This window comes from Haemaphysalis longicornis, unplaced genomic scaffold, assembly GCF_048455015.1.
Source record: "Haemaphysalis longicornis isolate Haplotype H1 unplaced genomic scaffold, Haemaphysalis longicornis Haplotype H1 scaffold_2, whole genome shotgun sequence".
NCBI classification, from domain to species: domain Eukaryota; kingdom Metazoa; phylum Arthropoda; class Arachnida; order Ixodida; family Ixodidae; genus Haemaphysalis; species Haemaphysalis longicornis.
The window spans coordinates 63,237,993-63,253,463 of NW_027526295.1; the positions used below are offsets into that span (position 1 = coordinate 63,237,993).

The 15,471-nt window shown below is 50.0% G+C and overlaps 1 long non-coding RNA gene across 1 annotated transcript; it reads left to right on the forward strand.

The window, feature by feature from the left end:
* The first annotated feature begins 13,257 nt into the window (after positions 1 to 13,257).
* On the forward strand, positions 13,258 to 15,206 carry LOC144168927 (uncharacterized). Its single transcript, XR_013322304.1, has 3 exons — positions 13,258 to 13,664; positions 14,480 to 14,648; positions 15,093 to 15,206. It is a non-coding gene; the product is annotated as an uncharacterized LOC144168927 (long non-coding RNA).
* The last annotated feature ends 265 nt before the right edge of the window (positions 15,207 to 15,471 follow it).

The following is a 15,471-nucleotide window of genomic DNA, read 5'->3' on the forward strand; positions in this document are numbered from 1 at the left end:
AACACCCTAGCCTGTCATCGCTTTCTGCCACAACTGGACAGGCTATGGAGGAACCAGACTTACACTGGTCGCCCACGGAGAGAGCATGTGTGTGTGCGTGTGCACACACGCACTCGGTATGCACCATGCACCCTTGAGGCCCGTGATGCCCCCAGATGGGGCAATAGAAAACTACTGGGTCAGGAAAAGTTATTGTAATGCTGGTGCTAAAACCTTACCGCAGACACTGCCCCACGGCTGGAAACAACTGTTCACCTATTTGTATTATGTACGATTCCTTGATGCGTGCAAACATATGTACAAACTCCTGTTCAACACCCTCGTCGCCATCTTGGGAATACACCACAATCACACCACCTCGTACCAACCGTCTGCCAACAGAATGGTGGAACGTTTACACCGCCAACTCAAGGCAGCTCTCAGCACTTATGAGCCAAGGGAGCATTGGGCCGAAACCCTTCCCCTCGTCTTACTTGACCTATGCTAGCCTTTTAAAACTTACCTGCGATGCACATTAGCTGAACTGGTGAACAGCTGCCCTCTTCGTCCCCCAGGCGACTTCCTCACACCTCCGTTTACCGATGGACCTTCGAACCCTGTCGGTTACGTGGCTGACCTTTCTCGCCTTTTCATACCAATTCAGCCCATGCTTCCTGGACAGCGCAGCAACCACTTCGTCTTCGTGAGCCAGAACCTTTAGTCCTGCACTCATGTGTTCATGCACTGTGAAATGTGCCGAACTGCTCCAGCCCCTCACGGATCTGCTGGCCAGCAAGGCAGGACCTGCCGAGCACTCCGAGTGGAGTGAACGAGCAGCGACCACCTTTCCTGTTGTGAAAAAGGCCCACTCCGATGCTGCCACGCTTTTACACCCCGTTGCTGACGCTCAACTTCGCCTTATCACCGACGCCTCAAGAGCAGCTGTCGGCGCCGTGGTTGAGCAGCTATGCTCGGCTTTCAACACTGGCCTGCGTTGCACATCAGCTGAACTGGTGTGCAGCTGTCCTCTTCATCTCCCAGGCAACTTCATCACACCTCCGCCTGCCTATGGGCTTTCAGTCTCTATCAGTTACGTGGCTGAACTCCGTGGCCTTTTCGAACAAATCTGGCCCATGCTTCCTCGACAGCGCAGTGGCCACTCCATCTTCGTGAGCCAGGAATTTTTGTCCTGCACTCACATGTTCTTGCGCGTGACGCTGCCCGTCATACTCTCGATTGATTGTGGGGGTTTAACACGCCGACGCAACGCAGGCGATGAGGCGCGCCGTAGTGGAGGGCTCCGGATTAATTTTGACCACCTGGGGATCTTTAACGTGCGCCGAAATCTCGTACACACGGGCCCGTCATACTCTCACTCCCGCTTTTGATGGCATATACTGGGTCATCGAGCGGCACTCCAGGACTTTCACCTTTGACATCAACGGCCGTCAAGACGTCATCACCGCCGACCGAGTAAAACCCACATATGTCGCCTCTCTCCGATCCAGCTACGCCTTCCCCGTCTCAACAACAAAATAGTCGTAGTGTGGAATACGAAACTCTCTTCTATTGAGTTTTAAGTGATTTAAAGATTTTCGGACTATGGCAGACCTCTGCATGCGGAATACCTGGGGCCCGGATTCTCACTGCGCGGGCAAGCGAGTCTGCCCTTTCAATTCCAAGCATTCCAACATGCCCATGGGTCCTTATGATGCCATATGTATGTTTGGTGTGCTCATTAATTAGAATTGCTGTACAGTTTGCAACTGTGTTCTCTATAATTTGCCGGCATACTTTCTGTGAGTCTCTGAATACGAGGACTGGCATAGCCTGTGCACTTGAGCCTTGGTGACCAGCCTTACAAAACTGTCTTTTAATGTGTACTGAATTTTGTGTTTCTCCAATTTTGTTAATTTACAGCATACACGTGCGCCAGTTTCAGTTGCCTCCCGACGGAGATCAATGGTAGCCTGTCCACCATGTTAGCAAGAGGGCAATTCTCCAAATAGAAGAGAAAGGCGGCTGAAGAAACGGACACCTTTTTGCTGAAGCATGTGTCCCTACATATTTTTGCAGGTGTGCTCGTCTCAACTGCGGTTTGGTGCTGAGGAAAACATCTACTTATGGGGCGAAATTCCGGAAGAAAAGGTGCCTGATAATGAATGAATGCACTTGTGCAAGAAATGTGATATGTATAAGACAGGAAATACCGTCAGTGTCACAATCATGCCTGGGTCCCTCTGAGTAAAAACCCAGGCATTTTCTGCACACTGTTTGCTCCTTCAAATGTTAAGGATAGTACATTCAGAGTAAATTCAACTGTAGTACATTCGGAGACAATTCAAAGGTAGTACATTCGGAGGCAACCCATTGCTTGTGGGTGCAGGAAATGGCCGCCTCCCTCGTGTCGTCTGCTCCAAATTTTTATTTCCTTTGAACTCACAGCCAATTGCTCATCAATTTCTCAGAGGCAGTACAAGGGAAGTTTCCTTTAGGTTGCCTCTGAATTGAGAATTGGCCACTGCTATTTAGTACCCTTTGAGGTAGCATTTCGGCTGGCGTACCCGCAAATTTTCCCGCCATTTTTTTGCGGGGCTACCATGGTTGCCAGACCAGGAATGCCTTCCCCGCTAAAAGAGTGGCTGAAGGTGGTCGCCAGTTTATGTTCGCAGATCTGTCAGTCCGCTCTGGTTACAAACCCCTGCGCGCTCGTGCCGCGGGCTCTGGCTCGGGCCCGGGTGCGGATCTGTCAGTCCGCTCTGGTTGCAAACCCTTGCTCGCTCGCGCCGTGGCTGCTCGCTCCCGCCACAGCTCTGGCTCTGGCCCGGGTTCGTTCTTTTTTTTTCGCTTCGTCCCTAGGGGAGGCACTACAAATGTATGGGGCCCGTAAAGGCCGCGAGAAAAGACCGTAAAGGCCGCGGGAAATTGCGGGAAAATTGGGTGAGATTGCGGGAAAACCCAGGCCAAAGCCCGAGCCGCGGAGCGGGAGAGCAGGGGTTTGCAAACAGAGCGGACTATCCGCGGCCTTTACAGCCCCAATACGTTTGTAGTACCTCCCCTGGGGACAAAGCGGAAAAAAAACGAACCCGGGCCCGGGCCAGAGCCCGCGGCGCGAGCGCGCAGGGGTGTGTAACGAGAGCGACTGACAGATCCGCGACCATAAACTGGCGACAACCTGCAGCCGCTCTTTTAGCGGCTGCAGGTTGTCTTGACGGTCTTGACGGTCTGGCAACCATGGTAGCTCCACAAAAAAAATGGCGGTAAAATTTGCGGGTACGCCAGCCTAAATGCTACCCTTTGAAGGGTGCGACTGTTATCACAACACATCCGTGCAGGGCGGGGTCTCGCCTCGATGATGTAGCTGCTATTGCCGGAGACAGACTACAAGATCGTGTACAAGCCACCGATCGGACTGAAACGAGTAAAGTGGAGCTATTCGGATGCCGCTATTGCCATGGTGCGGGCGATGGACATGCCATTGAAGGAATTCGTCCGCAAGGTCACAACTCAAGTACAGTGGACGAAGAGCCTGCTCGTCGCTAGCACGACGCTCGAAAAGCTGGTGGAGCGACTGACCACCATTCCCCAACTTCAGGTAGGCTGTACAAGTGTACAAGGCTGTAACGTGTACAAGTTTGTTCCATACCTGAAGTCATTGCCTAACAAAAGCGCAGGAGCAGTAGGTGGGAATAACTGATTGGTTGACAAATGACTACATCATGGAGTACATTGCCGCACCACGCCATAAGATAGTATCGGCCAGGCGGTTAAGCAACTCGTCGTCAAGGCACCGCACGTACCCTTCTACGTTAAAGTACTAGGAAGTTTTAGAATAGGGGGCCCCAATGCTGTGGGGCCCCCAAGCGTCTTGGGGCATCGTACTGCGCATGCGCAGAACCGAAGCCATCCTGGGGTTTTGGGTTTGCGTTTAGCGCGCATGCTATTTCGCTGAAATAGCGGGCGCCCCAAAGCTAGCCTCAAGAGAAGCTTGCGTCGCTCTCGCAGGCAGCGAGAATGCGTGAACGAGAAAAATGGCCGAACCCAAAGGGCAAGGTTCACCGTTGAGGACGACATAAATTTATTGAAGGAAATATGCGCCGAAAATCCATTCAAGGATACGAAAGCATGGACGGTTATCGTTAAAAACATCTAAGCCGGAACCAAGCGGGTTATTACTGTGCGGGCCATCCGCAATCACTGCGACTAGCTGCTGGCGCAGTTCGTGCATGAAGGTCGCACCAACTTAACGTGGCATTTGCTTCATTGCCTGTCACCTGCCGCCTACAGAAGTTCAGAAGTCCGTGCACTACGTTACAGGTTCCGCATTGAAGGGCGATACGATGAGAAACAGCTGCTGCAAGATGCACTAGGTTTGGCTAAGGAGTTCGGATACCAGATCAAGCGGTCGGCAGTGTGACAAGTAACCGTCGCCCCGGCCACCAGAACCATCGTGGCAGTGCCTGCGCCAGCTAGGCCTAACCCAGATCCATGACTGAGCCATGCTGACCCCGATGCGCTCAACGTGAAAAAGCGCCCATCGCACTCGCCAAATTAGTGGGGTACGATGATGGGCAATCGCTATGGAAATTTTTAGAGCGCTACAAGGAGTACTGTGACACTAGCAGCATCCCTACGGAGTCGCGGGTGCAGCTGCTGCCAGTAGCGTTGGACGACCCGGCAAACCAATGGTGGCACTTTCTCGGGGGCTTCTCCGAACGGAACGCGTTTGCGGCGGAGTTCAAGGCCGAGTTCGCGGGCGTGGATTACAAGGCCAAACTAAAGCTGAGCTCAAGCAGCGAATGCAGCACCACGCCGAAAATTTGAAGCGGTTCATTCATGTGATCGCGGAATACATCGGCGAATCGGTCCCGGAAGCGGACAAAGTGGAGAGGTAAGACTTGAGAGAGGGAATGAATTTCAGTAACCTGAAAGACATGGCTGCGGCAGCAGGCCCCATAATGGAACACGCATGGCATCGTCTCCGCTATGCACTCCCGCCGCCAAGGTCCATCTAACAGCATGTGATTTTGAGCTGAATGCAGCATTCTTGAAATACTAATAAATATTTTTACTTATTACAGCAAGTGCATACTACTCGACATTCAGGCAAAAGAAACGCCAGCCAGCTTGATTCCAAGTACTCTGCATGTTCGGAGATACAAGGTTCCCACGGAGCAACTTTTACACAGTAAGTAAACTGATCGACTACTCGCTGCTAATCAGTGTCCCAATAAACTTCTTTTACAGGCAATGAAGTGGGTGTGACAAGTGTGTGGCGCCCCCAAACCCTCATATTCGTTGGCCACTAGGTTCAGTGGCCCCACCAGGCTCGGTGGGCAACATTGTGGGCGGCTGACCAATAAACACCGCCGAGCACGGCTGCTCACGGTGAGTCACCGTCACCACCAGCACGCTGCATGTCGTCTCTCGGGTGGAGGGTATCCCTACCCTCCCACGTTCAAGAACGCGGGGCTAAATCGTGACACTGGCGACGAGGGAAGAAGCCCGCGGAGCAGACAAGGCCACCGAGAGCGCCGCCACCGAGAACGCCGAGACACCGCCCCCTCAAGCCAGCCGCCATTACGCCATGCCGCTGTATGGGAGGCTCGAGCCGTTCGACGGTGAAGGGTCCGCCTGGCCGGTCTACGAGGAACAAGTTGGCGTGTTTTTCCGGGCGAACGACACACCCGAGGCAAAACAGCACGACATCTTCCTGGCTAGCTGCGGGACCCGCGTCTTCGCTCTCCTGCTCGACCTGCTCAAGCCGGCCACGCCGCATGACAAGTCGCGGGGTGAGCTGCTCGCGACGCTACGCTCGCACTTCAGCCTGGCTCCGTCGACGTTAATGGAGCGTTTTCGCTTCAACAACCGGAGCCGCCGAGACGGAGAGACGCTCGGGCAGTTCATCGCAGCGCTGCGGGGGTTGGCGAGCGGCTGCGCCTTCGGGGACCAGCTCGACTCGCTGCTCCGGGACCGTTTCGTCTGCGGTATCAACGACCCCGCCATGCAGACGCGACTCCTGGAGCTTCCCGACCCCTCGCTGGACGACGCCGTGAAGGCAGCGCTGGCGATGGATGCTGCGGCCAAGGACGCGGGCGAGATAGCGCGTGCGGCCGGCTCACCGTCGGCGGAGGCGGCGAGGAACAAGATGGCGACACGGCATGACAGGCTGACAGGTGCAGTCGCTGCGGTGGTGACCACCCCCCCTCACAGTGCCAGTTCGCGCAAGCGGAGTGCTTTGCGTGTGGTAGAACTGGGCACATTGCTCGGGCGTGCCGGGGGGGGGGGGGGGGGGGGGATGACGGCGGACGGACGGAAGCCGCAGCCGGCGTTGAGCACAGGTTCCGCGCCAGCCCACAGCCGAGGGAGTTGGCGCAAGGGTAGGCGGCGGGGGCGTGCGGCAGCAGCTTCGGGTGCAGCGGCTAGGCTTCACGTCGTGGCCGAAGACCCGCAGATTTTCGACAACTTTTACTGAAAAGTTGCAAGGCCTTCAGGAATCCGAAGGGCTACGAGCAGCAGATAAATTGAGAGGAGGCCATGTAGAGTATTGCCGGCAAATCATGAAATTTGGGCTTGCGGCGCAAACACTACGCTCCTCCGTCATCAAAAGTTTGGAGCTAGCTTAGAAACTCAAACTGAAGCAATTTGAAGGTTGTGCTGGGACAGCCAAGTTTATGGCTAATGTTGATTAGTTCGTTGTTTTGTCACTCCACTTTATATTCAAGTAAAAATTATTTTATTTTTCGGCTCACTTGATCTACTGAACTCACAAGAGCCAAGAGGTATGGAGATAAACGCCCCACTTCGACCAACTTCGTTTTCACAACAGAAGAAAAGAATGCTTGAGCTGTCTAAAGTTGATGTTTCCGCGGCTTCCATCCGGGGACTTGGTGTGCACATCAGGACGAAGAATGTCGAAGAATTTTTACGTCCAATCTGTGCAGGTATGGCCATGAATTTTCTATCAACAATCTGAATCATTTTTCTTGGCGAGTTTTGCACATAGTGTGCAAAAACATTCCTGTGTGCTTGGGCACAAAACCACTGGTGTTAAAATTTCACCTACAGTATTGCCTGCTAGACAGTGTTGAGGCTATGAGTAAGAAAAAAATGGCAGTGTACCCTTGCCTGAGAAAGTTGTCAAGTGCGTAAAATACAAAAATGTGCCTTTTGTAAACGACGGCTCTGCTGCCCTTGGTGTCAAACCAAACATGCATTGCCAGTTATGTAACGTCTGAAAAAAAAATTGTGGGCTCAGGTATTTTAAAATGTATTACATCAGTCATCGTTGCTGTAATGAATGTTGTTACATACACAGCACAAAACCGTATGAAACACAACTATGGAACAAAGTGTTTATACTTGCTTCAGCTACATTTGCACCTATCGACTGAGCCAGGACCACCTGGAAATGTTTTTCAGTTGCATACGACAGAGAGGTGGCTCGAACAACAACCCGTCTGCTCAGCAATCAGGTACGCAAACTGCAGCCTCCTCATTCATGCAGACGAGCAGCCAGCATCAACAGTAAATGTCACCCCTGACCTCGTTGGCATTATGACCCTGTCCAGCCAACATATGCAAATGCAGGCGAAGTGAGTGATGACGAAAGAGAGATGGCTGCAGTTGATAGCACTGTTGATCACAACTGAGGAAACCTTTGCTACACAGACTGATAAACTTCAGCAGCAAAGTTCTTCAGCATATATGAGGGTTTGTAGTGAAAGCTGTGGCCAAGAGTGTATCTTGCACAACATGCATGAGCATGCTTATTCAGGAAAACGTCACAAGCATTCTCATTTTTATTCGCAACAATGGGGCCTCATAATGCTTTCTCACTGGGGAGTCATGTGCTGTAACCTGTTCTGCGTGCGGCCCTCGGTCAGGGAGAAAAGAGATCAGTTGAGAACCTGACACATTGCCTTTTCAGCGGTTCTGCGAGAGGCATGAAAAAGTTTTGAAAGAACTCGATCGCTACGCACAAAATCCCTCACATGTGATCACACTGATCGAATTTATGCTTAAGAAGTACTTAACACTTAGGTTCAGGGAGCATTCAAGAAGAGTGACAGGAAAAGCAAGAGTGGCTTGTGTATGAGCAATTATCACAAAGTAAATTTTTTTCCAGCATCAGTAAATCATTTTTGTTCTGAATAAATTTATCACTTTGGTAAAAGTACTCCAAGTGAAATTTTAACCCTTTAAAAAGTACTCTCACCTAACACATAGTACTGACATACTGGTGAAAACAGTAAATGCATCAATGAAGACTTCTTGTGTAGCAAAGAATGGCAAATAAAGTGACGCGGTGCAAAAATGCACGAAGATAATGACGGAGACTCATTTTCTATGCCCCTTAATATGGATCAGCTGTGTCCTTGGTGTCCGTGCGCATGCAATCAGTCGTATTCGAGTTGGCGCGCAAGTGTTGTGTGAGCATTGCCACATCTTGCTCAAATGCTCTCATTGCATGCAAGTCATGCTAAATCGAAAACATGTTGGTTGCATACCCACTGGAAATAAACTACACGATGCTGTCAACACCGCAAACACAAAACCTGCCTGGCCCGTGGGTTGCCAGATTAATACCCATTACTTTCGGCGTTTTTTGTGAGCAAAATCTCAGCTGTACCTTCAAATCGTTGCATCATGGTGCGCTGGGAGAGCTGGAGGTGGGTTTCCGGTCTGGAAGGTGTACAGAAGACAACTTGTTCGTGCTCGAACAATGTCTCAAGATCGCCCAGCAGGCTCAGAGACCACTTTACGTGTCTTTTCTGGACATCGCCAAGGCCTACGACTTGTGTTGATGGGGGGCATTATCTGGTCCATCCTATGTGAACTGGGTCTTGGTGATGCAAACTGTGAGCTACTGCATGTACTGCAAGCGGACACGACATCAGAGGTGGAGTGGCAGGGTCATACCACAGCACCGGTGCCAGTGCGATGGTGGCTTCGGCAGGGTTGTCCACTGTCACCACTGTTGTTCATGGTGCATGTCGCAGGTGTGACAGAGTCCTTGGAGGCATCTGGGACTGGTTTCTCGCTAGAGCATCACAGTTAGGGTCAACCAGTGTGGTGAACCATCCCGCGTTGGTGTATGCTGACGATTTCGCCCAGGAGGAGTTGCAGAAGCTCCTGGAGATCTGTAGCATGGAGATGGCCCGGATGGGTTTTCAATTTTAGTGACAAGGGAAATTGTGGAGACTGCGGAAATCAGCAGGCTAGGCAATGATTGTGTCAGCGCTCCTTCCATAGCCCTTTCCACAGAGGAACTTGAGTATCTACACGTGTGTAACGGATTAACCTAGCTTGCCATCTCAATGTACACACACGTGCTGAGTGCGGGCGGGCTGATAATCATATTGTGGTTTGTTTTGAATGCTATGTTTCCGGCACATTTGATATGGATTACCTATCGTGTCCAATGTTTCATCGTAGGTGTGTGCATGCGTGTGTATAAATATGGCTTGTTTCTGTAATAAAAGTTCAGTTGGAAGTCAGCGCTCGCCCTGTGCGTCTCAGCTTAAGTCTGTTTTCTGTTGCGCTGTATTGTTAAGAAGCAAGTATTTCACCGATGCAGAGCAAGAATATATCGAAGCAAAACGACCCGAAACGGTTTAAGCAACGCGACATCCGTGCCGGTGTCAGACTGGTTCTTCGGCCCCGGCCGTTTCAAAGTACGACAAACTTGTGGAGCAGCTTTACCAACTTTTCACCGCATCCACGAACACTTGTAGAAAGCCATGAGTTCACAAGTCGTGGAAATTGGAAGGGGAAAGCCTTTCAGACTACATGATCGTTTTTAAGGGGAAAGCTGTACACTGCAAGTTTGGCCCGACGTAGGAGGAACTTGTCCGTGAGCAGATAATTGGGACGTCCAACCCTCGACTTCAACATGGACGTCCAAAATGGGACGTCCAACCCTCGAGTTATAGAGAAGCTGCTCGCACATGGCCAAGGCTTATGACTGGAAAAGACTGATTAAACTGGGCAAACTTCAAGGCATTGTCTCTTGCGAATCAAGCGTTCCCTCCCAGGCAACCTCACCTCGTTCAGGCTGTAGGTCAGGGCACACAATATGACGGTGCAAAAAAACGGCCAAGCCACACTTCGCGTCTGCTTATCATCAGCTGTTGTTGGAAGAGGGTAGTAATGACCCAACTACATTCATAACCCAAGAAGGCTTGTTCAGGTTCAAACGTGTGTGATTTGGGCTGGTGTCCGTGCCTGCAGTTTTTCAAAAGGTGATGTCCCAAATCTTGAAAAACTGCAAAAATATGGTTTGCTATCTTGATATTGTAGCGTGGGAGTCTGAGCATGACGCTAGCCTGATTGAAGTGTTAACCTGTACAGGAAACAGCAGACCTGCCAAGTCTTTCGCATTACCCGTACCATGTACGAATTTTTACCCCTTTGTACGGTTGTACGATTGACATAGAAATCTTCCGGGAAGTGTGCAAAAACGTAGTTTCGCAGGAATATTTAGCCCTTTTTAGCGGGAAATTTACTGTTGGTCGGGCAACACAAATGTGAGGCTAACCCAAACCACTTGCCATCGCCATCACTCAGTTGATCGAGCGTGCAATGTTCGCCATGATGTTCTTTGTTTGCGGTTGAGTTGGCGTGTTTCGGAGCAGTGGTGTGTTTACTGCTACCTTGGTTTGCTGTCAGCCATGGCTCTTAGTAAAGAACGGGAGTGAAAACAGTATCTACAGGTGAATTTGAAGCAGCACACTGCCGAATTCCCCTGCATTGTGGAATCAAGGAAAGGCAAGCATTTTGCGTTCTGAGTGGTGTGTGGCTGCGACATCAGCGTTTCGCACGGAGGCAAGACCGACGTAGTCGCACACGTTACATCCAAGAAACACGTAAGTCACGTGCAGTGCCAATAAAAGCAGCAGCCACTGGGACAGTTTTTCTCAAAGCGGAACTCTGATAGTGACGTGATCCGAGTGGAATGTCTCTTAACTGGGTTTCTGCTTGAACATAACCTTCCATTGACTGCCTCGGACCATGTGGGTCCCCTGCTCCGAAAGATGTTCCCCACTTCAGATGTCGCAAAGCAGAATTGCCGTGCGAGAACCAAGACAAGTGCAATTGTTGGCGAGATGGCAAACCATGCTCAGGAGTGCATAAAGAGTTCCTTGAAGCAAAAAGGTTTCTCGGTTGCCATCGACGGCAGTAATTATAGCCACTCACAGTTGTACTCGATCGGGTACCCGACATACGTCGGGGAGTCGGGCTTAGTTGAGAGTCGACTACTTTGTGTACTTGGAAAGACAAGCAAGTGGTCGCAGCATAGGCAACCTAATTCTAGAGGCTCTCGCGTCGTTTCATATACTACCGGTCACGAACGTGTAGCATTTCGTTCCGACAACACCAATGTGATGCTGGGTAAAAAAAATGGCATGGCAGCGGTGCTAACGGAAGTCCAAGAAAATTTGGTTAAAATCAGGTGCGCATGCCACTTGATAAGCTTGGCAGCTGAGAAAGGAGCACCATGCCTTCCAGCAAAAGTGGACAAAGTTCTTGTAGATATATTTTATTATCTGGAAAAGAATGCTAAGAGGAAGGAGGTCTTGAGACAGTTTCAAGAAATTCATGATGCAGAGTTCAGAAAAATTTTGAAACGTCCCAACTCTATGGCTTGACCAGGCTCCTGGATCAGTGGAAGCCTCTGTTGAGCTTCTTGCATGAGGTGAAGGACAAAAAGAGTCCCAGCTTTCAGGACAGATCCCAAAGGCAGCAGCAAAGCAAGCAACACTCCAGCAGAAAAGCCTGATCAGTGTAAAACGAACAGAAAGAACTTGACACAGGCTCCTTCAGTGCCAGCAAAAAAAGTCAAGGTTTCCTGCACACTGAAGACTAACCCGCACTGCCCAAGTGAAGAACGGCTTTTTGTTTTGCTCAGCATCAAAACAAATCGAGCATATTGTCTCTTGCAGAACACTATTCCCATTTTCAAGAAAGTTAACTTCTCCCTGCAGGCACAAACTCCCCAGATCTACGTGCTACGGTCGCTTCTCTTTGAACTCTTTCAAAACATTCTCTCAATATTTGTGAACCCATCTCGACTGATACGGTGCCCAGAACTGCTCAACTTGGACTACCACAGCAGGGAGGCGCAGAAAGAGGACGAGGACCTCATCATTGGACTGGAAGCTAGGACTGTGGTAGACAAGCTAAAGCCCAGTGAACAACAAATTCTTCGAGGCAGTTCGGCACTACTTTGCGACAGTGTGACTACATGCGACACAAGTTTCATCCTGCTTAATGAAGAGGTAGTTCAGCTGAAGACCCTGGTCACCACGTCATCCCGAAAGCTTTGCTTTTTTTGTGGACTCTTTTGCAGCCATGTTGCCTCTGCGACCGAGAGAGTCCAAAATGGAAGCAATCGACACGCTGGAAATAGAGTTATCGAAGCTGCAGGCTCCGGATCTTCCTTTCCATATACTACAAGAACGGGTGGATGCCCATTGGAGAATGGTTTCACAGCTGAGAACTGCAGACGGAAGCTTGAAGTTCGGCCAAATTGCTGAGGTGATGCTTGCAATTTTATCAATTTTATCAATTCCACACAGCAATGCCGAGTGTGAGCGCCTCTTCAGCCTTGCGAGGAAAACAAGATCTGAATTTCGGTCGTCCATGTCCGACAAAACTCTCAGACATGTTCTCCTTGCAAAGTGTCACCAGACTGGACATTGCCACGACCAGACATACTCGGAAGACTTCTTGAAGAGGGCCAAGTCTGCGACCACAGCCTTTGTACAAAAATATAAAAACCTGCCCCCCTCTATCCCCAGGAGATGTGTGTCCCGGTCCTTGGCTGGTCTGAAACAGTGGCATGAAGTTAAATGACAAATGTTTTTACCACTAATGACCATGCCGACCACAGACTTGTTTTTACTTTTTGAGCGTTTGGAGACGGTTACTCCCAACCAATTGCAGCCTTTGCAAGCAAAGGGCCCACAAAGGGCACAACACTCGCCCAGCTGGTGCTGAAAGCAATTTTTCTTCTAGAGGAGGCCGGGGCCTTCGTGGGTGCACTGGTGTGTGATGGTGCAACCACAAATTGATGCATGTGGAGGAAGTTTGGGATAAGTGACGCACTGCAGCACACTAGGCACACTGTAAAAACTGGCCGTCACTTTTACGGCCAACTGACCGTGATTTTTGACAGGGAGTCGACGTAAATGGTGAATACTGTTGTTTCGCCGTCAACTCGATGGGAGAGGGGATAGAACAAGGAGCGAAAGGAAACAAACAAACTGATTTCGGTAATACAGCACTCTGATTGGCCGCCCCAGGCGGCTCTCGCAGTCGCCGGTGGGGCCGTTTGCTTTTTCTCTTGTTCGACGCTGGATTGTCGAAGAATGCTTCCTTTGAAGGGGACCCTTCCGAGAGGCACCGCTGCCTGTTGCTGGGGGGAGTGGGGGTCTTTCCAGGGACGCTTCCTTTGTCTCCCGTCGCGGCGACCGCCGCCGTCCGCGAGATCGGGGGAGGAGGAAGGAAGGGACATTTTCTTCTGTTTTCGGAAAGCGTCTGGGTTGCCCTCCTTTCCCATGTCGGGGGCTCACACATACTTCTTTGAAACTGCGACGGAGCAGACGTCTCTTTTCTGGTCTCCTTCAGCAAGCAGCCATGCGCACGGAGCTGCAGCAACAGAGCAAGTGCATCTGATAGCGGTAAGTGAACGATTTACCGCATCAAGAGATGTTTCCTCGCAAAAAAAAATAAATAAAATCTGCGAACGCAATAATTGTGAAGCAAGTTCAAGTGCGCAGGATATATTGGCTCGAATACTATGAGGACCGTCGTGTCAGAAATTGGAACCGTGTTTCTGCATCTGTAGCTTGAACAGGGCAGCATGTTCGTCGGTGCGAGCGGTCGGCGAGGGATAACTGCGCCGTGATAACGATGACCACCATCGCGCCGGCCGCTGCACGGCCTGGAGCTTTTACTTTTTCTAGCACTTTTAATTGCCCCCAAACAGGAAACGCGTTTGCGTTTTGATGAGTTTTGTCTCGAACTGACACAGTTTCGAAATGTCGACATGGGAAGGAATGGGCGGGAATAGACAGCGGCTGATTTCCGCACCGCAGTAGGCGGGCGTTTCGTTAAGTGCACTGTATGTATGTATTGTAATATAATTTTGCGCGAAACAACGCTTTTGATCGTGCCTGCGCACCCGCCGAAACTCGGTAATAAGCAATGACTTGTCGCTTGTTCACGCCGCAGCACTGTTTCCGAAAGTTGGGGTGGGGAAGGGTAGGGGGCTGTCGACTCTTTCATCGGGTCGTGCAAAGGGTAGAAAGCGAGCAGACTAACGACTGCTTAAACTTGACGGGCCAAGAGCTTCTGGACACATGTAAACTCTGCGCGTCTTTTTTTCTCGTGCGTCGCCTTCTTGTGCAAAGTACGTATAACTGTTACTCGCGATCGTTGCATCACTCCTTCAACTGTGCCGGTGTTTAAGTGCAGTAATTTTGTCTCCATGCAGGCTCGAAGATGGGTGGACTCCAGGGGGTCTTCATAGCAGTCGACGGACACAACAGCATCACCACAACAATACTGTGAAGCAGGAAGTGTCACCCGTCATCGGGGATTCTTCATGTTCAACGTTTGTTACCGACACGGCCACCCTCACTCTGACGATTGAGTTTGCAAAGGTAAATGAGTGTAGAGCAACTTTATCTCGATAACGGTTAAAGTTTTATTAACTTTCTCATCGCTGCGGCCCCGTACTAAAGAAAGCTACTGTGACTTTCTGGCAGCTTCCTTTGTTCTGTGGTTACACAGCGCGACGTGGCTTATTGAAATGCGGTTTTTATTTTTTATCTTTTTACGCCAGTTTTATGCACATACTACGTATAACAATTTTTTTCCATTTAACTTTTGCACAGCTAGTATTCTTGAAAACTCGCTGTCTTTCTAAAGCTAATGGAAAAGATGCTGTTTCGATTGGATTAACATATTGTCATATTTGTTTGCATTGTCCACCACCCGTTTTTGTGTAGGTTGATCCCTTTTTGTTGTCTATCATATGCAATTTTGTCCAAATCCATTAATATCATGTACCACCTAATCACAATACCAATTGTTCTATTTTTCAGGTGCTGTGGTCGATGGCTTTTCAGAAAACAACAGGAAAGCCGCAAGCCTGCTGTGCATTCCTGCATCCATTCTGCTATGTACCATTCTGCAGCAATAAATACGTGAGCACTTTAGCTAATCGTCGTAGCATCTTTTATCAGTTACTGCCCACAGAATGTGAAAATTGGGGAGTTCAGCTGAAGACTACATTTTACTTACATTTGACGTCTAAATGACGGTTTGCTGTAAAACACTCAGGCCGTCATATTGACGGGCCATTAGTATTTCATATTGACAAGGACACGTCAAATTGACATAATGAAAAAAACGTCAGCCCGTCATTTTGACGACAAATTTGTATTTCAGGATGACAAGTAAGACGTCAAAATGACTAAAAAC